General features: G+C 40.3%; 1 protein-coding gene across 3 annotated transcripts in view; it reads right to left on the reverse strand.

Moving 5' to 3' along the window:
- TMEM117 (transmembrane protein 117) overlaps nucleotides 1-11,514 on the reverse strand; it is a 635,221-nt gene extending 623,707 nt beyond the window's left edge. For 2 of the 3 annotated variants that reach the window (XM_042246833.2, XM_042246834.2), the window contains exon 1: nucleotides 9,881-11,514. The gene's annotated coding sequence lies outside the window, so the exon portion shown is untranslated. The remainder of the gene's footprint in view (nucleotides 1-9,880) is intronic. The other variant, XM_060412709.1, reaches the window with a different exon arrangement.
- Nucleotides 11,515-11,544: the final 30 nt, after the last annotated feature.

Genomic DNA, 11,544 nt, shown 5'->3' on the forward strand with positions numbered 1-11,544 from the left:
ATTCAGGAACCAAAGGAATTTGGATAACACCTCTCACTTTACAAACCTGCTATCCTGGGTCTCTGTGAACTAAACGAAACAGTTTTGGTGAAACGAAGTGTCTTACTTATGAAATATATTTGGCTGCTAATAATGAAGACTGGCGATAACAATGGCTTAAAAAGGAAGGAAGATGTTATTCTTACATGTAAAGGAAGTCTGAAGGTAGACATTCTAGGTCTGATACTAGAAAGCCACAGTCAACAGGAACTCAGGCTCCTCTCTTTCTTTTCAACTCTCCAAATCTGTGGCTTTTTTTTTTAATCAACGTTATCTCAAGTCCAATACAGCAGCTAAAGCTTCAGTTATCATATCCTTATTCTAGTAGGAAACAGGAGGAAGTGGGAAATTAAAAAGGGTTCTCACCAGCTATTTAGCTTTGGTTTAAGAAGGCTGTCAAGACTCACCCAACAGCTTTTCTATCTCATTGGCCAGAATTTAATCACAAAGTCACATCAAGCTGCAAGGGAGATGGAAATGCAAATTTTATCTGGGTACCTAGCCATGTCAATAAAATCTGAACTTTCTTGTTAAGGAAGAATATTGTCTAATACCCATCAGTCTCACCAAAATATATTATTAATGCATTACAAATACATATGATCCAATATAATTAATGACTTTAGAACAATCCCTTTCCTGGAATTCATTGTATGACTGTTCCCATCATTAACATATAAAACGTTAGTTAATGCGCTAACATCCCTAAATAAAGCCACCACATGGACTTAGTCTTCCAATAAAAAACAGAATAGATGCACTGAAACTTTAGTATAAAGTCTTTGTTATGGAAGTATACTTAATAAAAGGTTAATCCATTTTGGATTCCAACCAGGAAACTATGGTTTTCACACATCTCCAAAGGGTAGTTAAGGATGTGGGTGAAGAGGCCTTAATTCTCCCACAATCTTGCTCAGCTCCAGCTCCACCTGTCTCCCAATTATTTGATATGAAGTTTTCTCAAATTTATTTCACACACAGAAAAACACACACAAGCACAAAACCGACTGCTAGGTAAGCTCAACTTCAAAATCCCTTGCACGGCTTTCCAGCCAGACTGCAGATTTCAGCCCTAAATTCCTCTAATACGGAAATGTGGAAGTTGCCTGTGTTGCGACTACAAAAATACTTAAAAGGACATAGATGGTTGTCCCCCATCTTGGAATTAGTATTAGACAGGCTTTCTCACGTGTGCCACTAAAATGTTAGATGAGCTTTTAGGGGTTAATTACAATCACTAGAAAAGACAGAGAAACAGGGAAAGAAAGAGAGAATACTTTCTTTCCAAAGGAGTCTGCAAATATTCCCATTAGCCATTTAAACCATCCTACCCACATAAAGACATTAGAGATAATGAGAATGAGGTTCAAGATCCCGTTGCTAAGGCACTTCTTCAAACCGGGGTGAAAATCCCACTATAAATAATGCATTAAAAAGCTGGGTGCTTTGTGTTTTCCTGCACTTTGATTCCAATATGGATCCTTATCATTATAAACAGCTCTTTTGAACCTGAGTGTTCAGTTTCTTTCATTAGAAAGTGCGTAAGATTACTTCAGCCTAGATTTCACTCAGGGAGACTGACAAAGAGATATTATTTGCTTGAACTGATCTTTAACCCAAACTATTCTGTTTCCTTGGTGATTCATTCAAACACAGAGCCCCACTGAAATGGAAGAATCTTCTGTAATATACTCTACTGTGTTCAAAGTTTTAGCAATCTTGCCAGGTGTTTATTACAGATTGTTGGGGGTTATAATTACATGCATAAAAAAGTTGTTTAATGCTTAAGCCTTATTTTTTTATGACCAAAGTTTTTCTTTTTCTTATTTGATGCTGTATAACTCTAAGGAAATGTAAATAAGGCAAAGCAGTTAGTGATACTGTGGTTTTATGGACCCATATAAGAAAACAAGGTGGATCAGTAGGTAAAGAAACCACCTGCAATGTGGAGACACAGGAGACGCAGGTTCAATCCTTGTGTTCGGGAGATCCCCAGGAGAAGGGCACGGCAACCCACTCCAGTATTCCTGCCTGGAGAATGCCGTGGGAGAAGCCTGACAGACTACAGTCCCCAGGGATACAAAAAGTCAGACATGACTGAAATGACTGAGCAGCACTCAGAAGAAACCAACACTGGGTCAGTACTTTTGATGTTTGAAAATTCAGTATAACTTTACTTGCCCTGTTTTTAATCACACTATTTTGAAACATACTGCATGCTTCATACTGTATGCTCTAAAACTATAGTACTGTGTTGAACTTAATTCCAATGAGCAGATATGAAGCCTAACATATGTTGAGCACGTAATATACATCAAAAACTTTATAAAATCATATGTCCATGACAATCATGAGACATTGATATTGGCGTAAGAGAAAAATGAGGTTCAAGTTAAAAATTTTGTTCAGGGACGTATAGATTCTACATGGCTTTTCTTCCTCCTAAAACAAGGTTTGTTCTTTAGGAAGTTCACTTCAGTTCAGTTGCTCAGTCGTGTCCAACTCTTTGCAACCCCATGGACTGCAGCATGCCAGGCCTCCCTGTACATTACCAACACCTGGAGTTTACTCAAACTTGTGTCCACTGCCTAGAGTTTATTCAAACTTATGTCCATTGAGTCGATGAGGCCGGCAACCATCTCATCCTCTGTTGTCCCCTTCTCCTCCCACCTTCAATCTTTCCCAGCATCAGGGTCTTCTCCAATGAGTCAGTTCTTCACATCAGGTGGACAATATACTGGAGTTTCGGCTTCAACGTCAGTCCTTCCAAGGAATATTCAGGACTGATTTCCTTTAGGATGGACTGGTTGGATCTCCATGTAGTCCAAGGGTCTCTCAAGAGTCTTCTCCAACAACACACTTCAAAAGCATCAATTCTTCGGTGCTCAGCTTTCCTAATAGTTCAACTCTCATATCCATACATGACTACTAGAAAAACCATAGCCTTGACTAGATGGACCTTGGTTGGCAAAGTAATGTCTCTGATTTTGAATATGCTGTCTAGGTTGGTCATAACTTTCCTTCCAAGAACTAAGCGTCTTTTAATTTCATGGCTGCAATCACCATCTGCAGTGATTTTCGAGCCCAAAAAAATAAAGTCAGCCACTGTTTCCATTGTTTCCCCATCTGTTTGCCATGAAGTGATGGGACCAGATGCCATGATCTTAATTTTCTGAATGTTGAGTTTTAAACCAACTTTTTCACTCTTCTCTTTCATTTTCATCAAGAGTCTCTTTAGTTCTTCTTTGCTTTCTGCCATAAGGGTGATGTCATCTGCATATCTGCAGTTATTGATATTTCTCCTGCCAATCTTGATTCTAGCTTACACTTCATCCAGCACGGCATTTCTCATGATGTATCCTGCATGTTAGTTAAATAAGCAGGGTGACAATATACAGCCTTGACATACTCCTTTCCTGATTTGGAACCAGTCTGTTGTTCCATGTCCAGTTCTAACTGTTGCTTCCTGACCTGCATACAGGTTTCTCAAGAGGCAGGTCAGGTGGTCTCGTATTCCCATCTCTTGTAAAATTATCCACAGTTTGTTGTGATCCACACAGTCAAAGGCTTTGGCATAGTCAATAAAGCAGAAATAGATGTTTTTCTGGAACTCTCTTGCTTTTTCCATGATCCAGAGGATGTTGGCAATTTGATCTCTGGTTCCTCTGCCTTTTCTAAAACCAGCTTGAACATCAGGAAGTAAACAGTTTACATACTGTTGAAGCCTGGCTTGGAGAATTTTGAGCATTACTTTACTAACATGTGAGATGAGTGCAATTGTGTGGTAGTCTGAGCATTCTTTGTCATTGTCTTTCTTTGGGATTGGAATGAAAACTGACCTTTTCCAGTCCTGTGGCCATTGCTGTTTTCCAAATTTGCTGGCCCATTGAGTGCAGCACTTTCACAGCATCATCTTTTTTTTTTTTAGGAAAGCCTAAAGCAAATGGTGCCGGAGAAGGCAATGGCACCCCATTCCAGTACTCTTGCCTGGACAATCCCATGGACAGAGGAGCCTGGTAGGCTGCAGTCCATGGGGTCGCTAAGAGTCGGACACAACTGAGAGACTTCACTTTCACTTTTCACTTTCATGCATTAGAGAAGGAAATGGCAACCCACTCCAGTGTTCTTGCCTGGAGAATCCCAGGGATGGGGCAGCCTGGTGGGCTGCCGTCTATGGGGTCACACAGAGTCGGACACGACTGAAGTGACTTAGCAGCAGCAGCAGCAGCAAAGCAAATAGTGCAGCTCTTTATAATAAACTATCTCACAAAGTGAAGAAGATATGCTTTCATCAAGTTTCTTATTCAGAGCCAAGGTAGATGAATGATGCTTTATGCTTTATTTGTATACCCAGCATATACAAATGCATGGACTACACACGTTAATGATGTACACACTGTTTTCTCTTTCATTGTATAAAAACTTCATGGAGGATGTAAGAGCTTATATGTCATTCTGTGACAACTGACAAGACAGATCTAGGTCAGAAGTCCTAAACTACCGGCAGACAGTCATGGATTTTGGTTTGCTTTTGTTTTCTCACTCATTTGGGATTAAAAAAAATTTAGATGGGAACTTTATATAAAATCCCAATTTCTGAGTTTATTTGAAAATCAGAAGATTGGTTATCTGGGCCCAGACTCCCATGGAGCATCAGTCAGTTGAAACTGAGTAGTCGTAGCTCCCTTTTGATGGAGCCTGTGCTCCATCTGGGTCCTGCAGCCTCCATCTGTCAGTTTTATTCACTTATGTTATTTAACTGTCCTTGGGATGCTATGAGTTTGTGACTTCTAAATGAGGTTCTAAGCAGCTGCTCCACCAAATTTTAAAAAGCAGAAATTCTAAGATTGTCAAATCCAAGATGCATCTGCCCTCTTATAGTAACTGCACTTCATTCATAGAACAGTGTGTATTGGCTAAACTAGCCAACTTGGCCCAGGACTATTTGATACCTAAGCCAAGCAGGCTCAATCATATGCTCCCCTAGGAATCTGAAACTTAGAAACAACTATTTAATCTCTGCATGTGGCTAGAACTGTGACTGTCAATTGGGAAGGGTAAGGTGGCCATACTCTATCATTGAGTGCACAGAGAGATCCCATTAGGAAAGAGAGCAAAAAAGAGAGAAGCAGAAATGAAGCCAGGCTCTGTATTCTTATAATAAATCTTGTTATTTGCATACATTGTCTTAAATGGTTTCCGTCTCTTAGAAACATTTGCCCTAGTCTTGAAAGCTACTGACTTCCTCTCTCTATGCTTCAATTTTCAATCTGAAAGTTAAAAAATAAAACCTGAGAATACATCATTCAGCCTGTCAGAGAGGATTATTTCAGTGCTCAAACAAGGCTATATGTTTTCTTTCAAAACTTAAGTGTCAAAGCATTAGTCGCTCAGTCGTGTCTGACTCTTTGCAACCCCATGGACTGTAACCCACCCAGCTCCTCTGTTCATGGAATTCTTAAGGCAGGAATACTGGAGTGGGTTGCCATTCCCTTTTCAGGGATGGCGGGATCCCTTCTCGACCCCAGGATCGAACCTGGGTCTCCTGCATTGCATGAAGATTCTTTACTGTCTGAGTCACCAGGGAAGCCCCTTAAAACTTTAAACCATTATACAAATCTAAGGGACTAGTATCATGACAGTTCTGATAAATGTTAAACAACTGGAGACGTAATTGATGAGAAAAGGTGGGAAAATATTCATGGTTAGAGCAGAGGATTCATATATATAAATAATAAGAATAAGAATACATAATTTGACAGGGCCAACAATAAGGTGACACTGTTTTATATCAGTTAGTTTCTAAAGAAAGAGGTAGCATTAGAGTATGCAATTTTTATAACTGTCTGAGTAGTCACTGCTGAAAACATAATTACCATAAAAATAAAGGTTTTTTAAAAGAAGAATCTTACAATACAGATTTTTCAAAAGAAAATTCATTAAATTGCATAAACTAAATGGAACTGTCTCCAAACAGTTGTTTTACTGGGTAGATATACAATCATTTTAATTACCAAAGAATCACACGGTTTGATAACTTAAAAGAACATCCCTGAGAAACTGCTCAGCACTCGTATTTTGCAGTTCCACTGAGGATCAGTGACTTAGCAACATTCATTTCCACATGTAAAATGAAAATCATCAAGATTTTTTTTTAAATTCCAGAAATGTTTACAGAACACAGTGATCATGATTATATCCCCAATTTCAGAAACAATGTAATGAATGAAAGGACAATTGAATGAATGAGTAACAGATAAATGTGAGATGCAAAAAGCAACAAGATAAAGTCCTTGGACTACATGGTCTAATAGGAAGACGGGTCAGTTCACATACATCTGTGACTACAGGAAAGAGTAAGAGAGGTGCTAGAACAGACACATGAAATGCTAAAGGTATTTGAAGACCTAAGACTCCTTACATATTAGAGATTGAAAAACGGCTTCTTGGAAGTTGATAGGACTCCAAAGGGTGGGTTAACTGTTAAAAGGTAGAGACAGTGGAAACTGGGCATATAGCTAGAGAGTGAGGGGTTGTCTTCCAGATTAGTAAAACAGCAGAAGACAACATGTAACGGCCATAGGCCACTGTTAGGAAAGACACTGCAGAGAGCCTTGGGTGCCAAGATGAGGAGTCTGGCCCATGTTCTGTAGGCAGTGAGAGGCAATGAAAATCAGCAAGTGGGAGACTGACCAGTCAGAAAAGCACTTTAGGGAATGAACCTGACAACTGAGCGTGGATTTGTCCATGTAGGGCCGATATAGAAAATAAAGCAAGGTAAGAAGAGTAGAGCAACTAGACACACAAAAAAGGAATCCAAACACAAAGGGAACCTAAAAACGGGTTCTGCTTTCAGAAGCAAAACCAGCTGAATCTGTAAGAATTGGAAAATAATTGGATGTGACAAGTGGAAAGATATATAAGTGAGGGATTCCCTGATGGTTCAGTTGGTAAAGAATCTGCCTACAATGCAGGAGACCTGGGTTCAGTCCCTGAGTCAGGAAGATCCCCTGGAGCAGGAAATGGTTACCCACTCCAGTATGCTTGCCTGAGGAATTCCTTGGCAGAGGAGCCTGGAGGCTCCAGTCCATGGGGTCACAAGAGTTGGACATGACTTAGTCACTAGATAACAACTATGTTAATTTTGTATGTGATACCTGTGACATGGTTATTATAAGCAAGGTCTCCTAGGTCTGGAGGCAGCTGTGTGGCAGGTTAGAAGGACCTGCTTTAAAGTGATGATAACACACTGAGAAATACTGAAGTCTATAGAGTAGGGCTAGTTTGATGAAGATATAATTAATTCATTTTTCACAAATTTTGACAAATGAGGTAAAGACGACAGAGGAGTTAAAGGGTACTAGGCTTCTCCAGAGAAACAGAATCAACAGAATGTATGTATACATGAAAGGAGATATTTATTTTAAGCCAATGGCTTAGGCAATGGTGGAGACTTGACAAGTACAAAAATTTCTGATGAGATAATCCCACAGACTGGAGGTTCAGGGGGAAGTTTCCATATAAGTCCAAAGGCATCAGACTGGCAGAATTTCTTCTTGTTCTAGAGTTCAGTATTTGTTCTAATAAGGTCTTCAACTCATTGAATGAGGCCCATTCACATTATGGAAGACTATCAGCTTTATCAAAGTCTACCTTCTTAAATGTTAATTTCATCCCTACAACATCCTCACAGTAACATCCAGACTAAGTATGACAATAATACTCTGGATACTGTGGCCCAGTCAAGTTAAGAAGATCAGTTAAGTGCAGTGTCAAAGAAGAGAAAAAGGAGTATATCAAGAAGCAATCATCAAGAGTACCAGAAGCCTCAGGCATCTATAGCGGACTGATGGCTGAATTAAAACACTCCAAAATATATATCTACATCCTAATTTTGGAACCTGTGAATGTTACTTTATTTGGAAAAGGGATCTTTGCAGATGCAATTAAGTTTACTGAAATGAAGAAATCATCCTGGATTATCTGCTGCTACTGCTGCTGCTGCTAAGCAGCTTCAGTCATGTCCGACTCTGTGCGACCCGAGACGGCAGCCCACCAGGCTCCCCTGTCCGTGGGATTCTCCAGGCAAGAACACTGGAGTGGGTTGCCATTTCCTTCTCCAATGCATGAAAGTGGAAATTGAAAGTGAAGTCGCTCAGTTGTGTCCGACTCTTAGTGACCCCATGGACTGTAGCCCACCAGGCTCCTCCATCCATGGGATTTTCCAGGCAAGAGTACTGGAGTGGGGTGCCATTGCCTTCTCCGTGGATTATCTGAGTGGGTCTTAAATCCAATGGCAGGTGTCCTTATGAAAGTAAAGCAGGGGAAGATTTGATACCCCAGAGGAGGAGGAAAGCAATGTGACCACAGAGGCAGATATTAGAGTGCTGCTGCTGCTCCTGCTAAGCCGCTTCAGTCGTGTCCGACCCCACAGACGGAAGCCCACCAGGCTCCCCCGTCCCCGGGATTCTCCAGGCAAGAACACTGGAGTGGGTTGCCATTTCCTACTCCAGAGATTAGAGTGATGGGGCCACAAATCAAGAAATGCCACCAGCCACCAGAAGCTGGACAAAGTAAGGAAAGATTCTCCCTTAGAGTCTCAAGAGGGATAGCAGCTATGATTTTGGACTTCTGGCCTTTAAAACTGTGACAGAATAAATTTCTGTTGTGTAAGTCTGTCTACTTTGTGCTAATTTGTTAATTAGTAGCTATAGGAAACTGATAAAAATATCTGAGAATAATACGATTGGTTTTGCTAACAAGAAGGAAGACATGATGGATGAATGGATAAACAAAACATAGTATAATACACACACTAAAATATTGTCTAGCCTTTAAAAGGAAGGAATTCTACATGCTACACGTGGATGAAACTTGAGGACAGTTTGGTAAGTGAAATAAGCCAATCGCAAAAAGACAGCTACTGTATGAGTCCAATTATATGAGGTACTAAGAATAGTCAAACTCATAGAGACAGACATAGAATGATATTAGCCAGGGCCTAGAGGTTGAGTTGGAATGGAAAGTTATTTAATGTTGATATTAAGTTTTAATTTTGCAACAGGCAAAGAATTTTGGTGATTGGTTGCATAACAGGCGATTGTATTTAACATGACTGAATCGAACATTTAAAAATCGTTAAGATGGTAAATTTTATGTGTATTTTATCACGATTTTTTAAAAAAGATAAGGTGAGAAGTCATGTAATTGGTATCACATTAAAGATGCAAGCAAGAGAGATTAACCAAACAAACAAGATTTCTATCATAATCTAGTCTCTTAAATAGGTAAAATACAAGAACCACTAGCACTCTACATACTCAATAAACCGTTTTTCTAAAGTTAGTACAATAACCTAACCTGAAATGAACATCAGACATAACAAATTATGAAATTTAAGTGTACTGTCAATATTGACCAGAAACATTTTCATAAAACAACATCCAATGAAGGCATCAAGAATCCATTTGCTAAGGAAATTATCTGACTACATGTAGAAATGCTGATGGACAGTTAAAAAAACAAAACATTTTGGCCACGCTGTTCACATCTTAACAAACATCTTCCCTCCTCAGATTTCCTGTTTTGCTAGAGGAATTTTGTTGTTTCATAAACAATGCAGACAAGTCCCTTGCAGTTTTAACTCAAACTACTGTACTGGCAGAAAAAAAAGCATTATCTGGCAGATGCTGTGGTGGTCTTATCCAACCTACCTGGACTTTCCTCCTCTTCAGGGCTGAATATACAGGGATCTTTTCTAAGGATCAACATGGGAAAATTAATTTTTCTCATCTGTACATTTGAGTAATGTCAACCTCCTTAAGCAATTTTCCCTACTCACCAGAACATGAGTCAGTCAACAAATTGCAGAGGCACTCTCTGTGCTCAACAATGCTGTGAAAACTGGTAAATCAGGGTGAACTGTCGTGTCAGGAAGAATTTGGTTAGAATGGAACTCCTCCTTACGTCTCTTAAATCCAAACAAGTTATAAAGCTCAGATTAAATTTTGGTTATTCCAAAATATGAAGATGTGTTTGAGAAATAGAGCCTAAAAAACAAGGAACAGAAAACAGCAATCTTTTTTTTTTTTTTTGCTGTGAACCCCATTAAGAAAAGCAATTACCTACCTGCTAATTAAAAATATGTCACATTTCAAAAGTGATTTTGTTAACTTGTCCTTAAATTATTGGTCTGTACAAAGTATTTGTTGATAATCAGATTGTACATTTTTATACTTGTCAGTTCAAGGCCCTAAAAACAAAACACCAAGCTTTCTACCTAGAAAATTATAATCCAGGAGTTCTAGAAAAGTAGTACAAAAATAACTACCAAGATTATCCTTAGAGGGATTTCCCTGGTGGTTCAATGGAGAAGAACCTGCCTGCCAATGCTGGTGAAAGGGGTTCGATCCCTGTCCAGGAAGGTTCTGCATACTGTGGGCAACTATAGCCTGCACAGCACATCTACTGAGCTCACACTCTAGAGCCCACGAGCCACAACTACTGGAGCCTGAGCACCCTAGAGCACGCATGCTGCAACTACTGAAGCCCATGCGCCTTAAAGCCTGTGCTTCGCAGCAAGAGAAGCCACCACAATGAGAAGGCTGTGCACCCCAACTAAGCTACTCGTAGGGTCCCCCCCAACACACACACACAGTTAGAGAAAGCCCATGGGCAGCAACAAAGACCCAGTGCAGCCAGAAATTTAGACAATAAATAAATTATCCTTAGAAATGGAAACACATGCTCATAAAAGCACAGAATGGAAAATAGTTTTTAATAATATGCTACAACTTTATCCTCACAAATGAATCTTGAATAATTACCTGATTTAAGACTAAAGGACCAATAGAAAGCAGAGCAGCGTTAGTTTGGAATGATGGAACTGACCACAGAGGAGTACTCAAATCAGCTAATTTTACTTTCAGTGGCTGTTTCTTTTTGGAATGAGGAGAAAGGAAAACCTTGTCTCTAAATGGGCCCAACTAAAGAAAGAAAAGGTTTAAGTCTGAAATTAATTTAAAAGCCTTTCAAATTTTGATGGGAAACTGCCTATCCTTTTTAAAAAATCGGGAGGAGCGGGACCCTTTACATTAAATTGTACACACAGCAGAAGAGTAAACCAAGAAGGATATCTTGCACATCTTTTTAAAGCTGAAAACTTGTGTTCAGTAAAATGTTCGTTTCCGTTTTTGAGCATCCTTTTGCTGAACCAGTGAAAGGCGTTGGCAGGGCAGACCCCAGAAGGGAAAGCTATCTTGCCAGCCCTGTGGTGCTTCACGGTGGTGGAGCCGGAGAAGCGGCGGCAAACACCGGGGACAGTGACCCTAGGCAGAAAGCTGGAGTAGCTGGAGTTGAGGGCCGAAGGTGTGGACCTGCAGTCCCGCAGCTGGGAGGCAGTCCCGCAGCTGGGAGACAGTCCGGGTGACCAGAGGCGGCGGGAGCGCTGGGGGCGCGCGAGGACGCCGGGGGCCTAGCGGGGCGGGGCGGCGGTGGGTCGCAGGC

Source organism: Ovis aries, chromosome 3 (assembly GCF_016772045.2).
Source record: "Ovis aries strain OAR_USU_Benz2616 breed Rambouillet chromosome 3, ARS-UI_Ramb_v3.0, whole genome shotgun sequence".
Classification (NCBI taxonomy): Eukaryota; Metazoa; Chordata; class Mammalia; order Artiodactyla; family Bovidae; genus Ovis; species Ovis aries.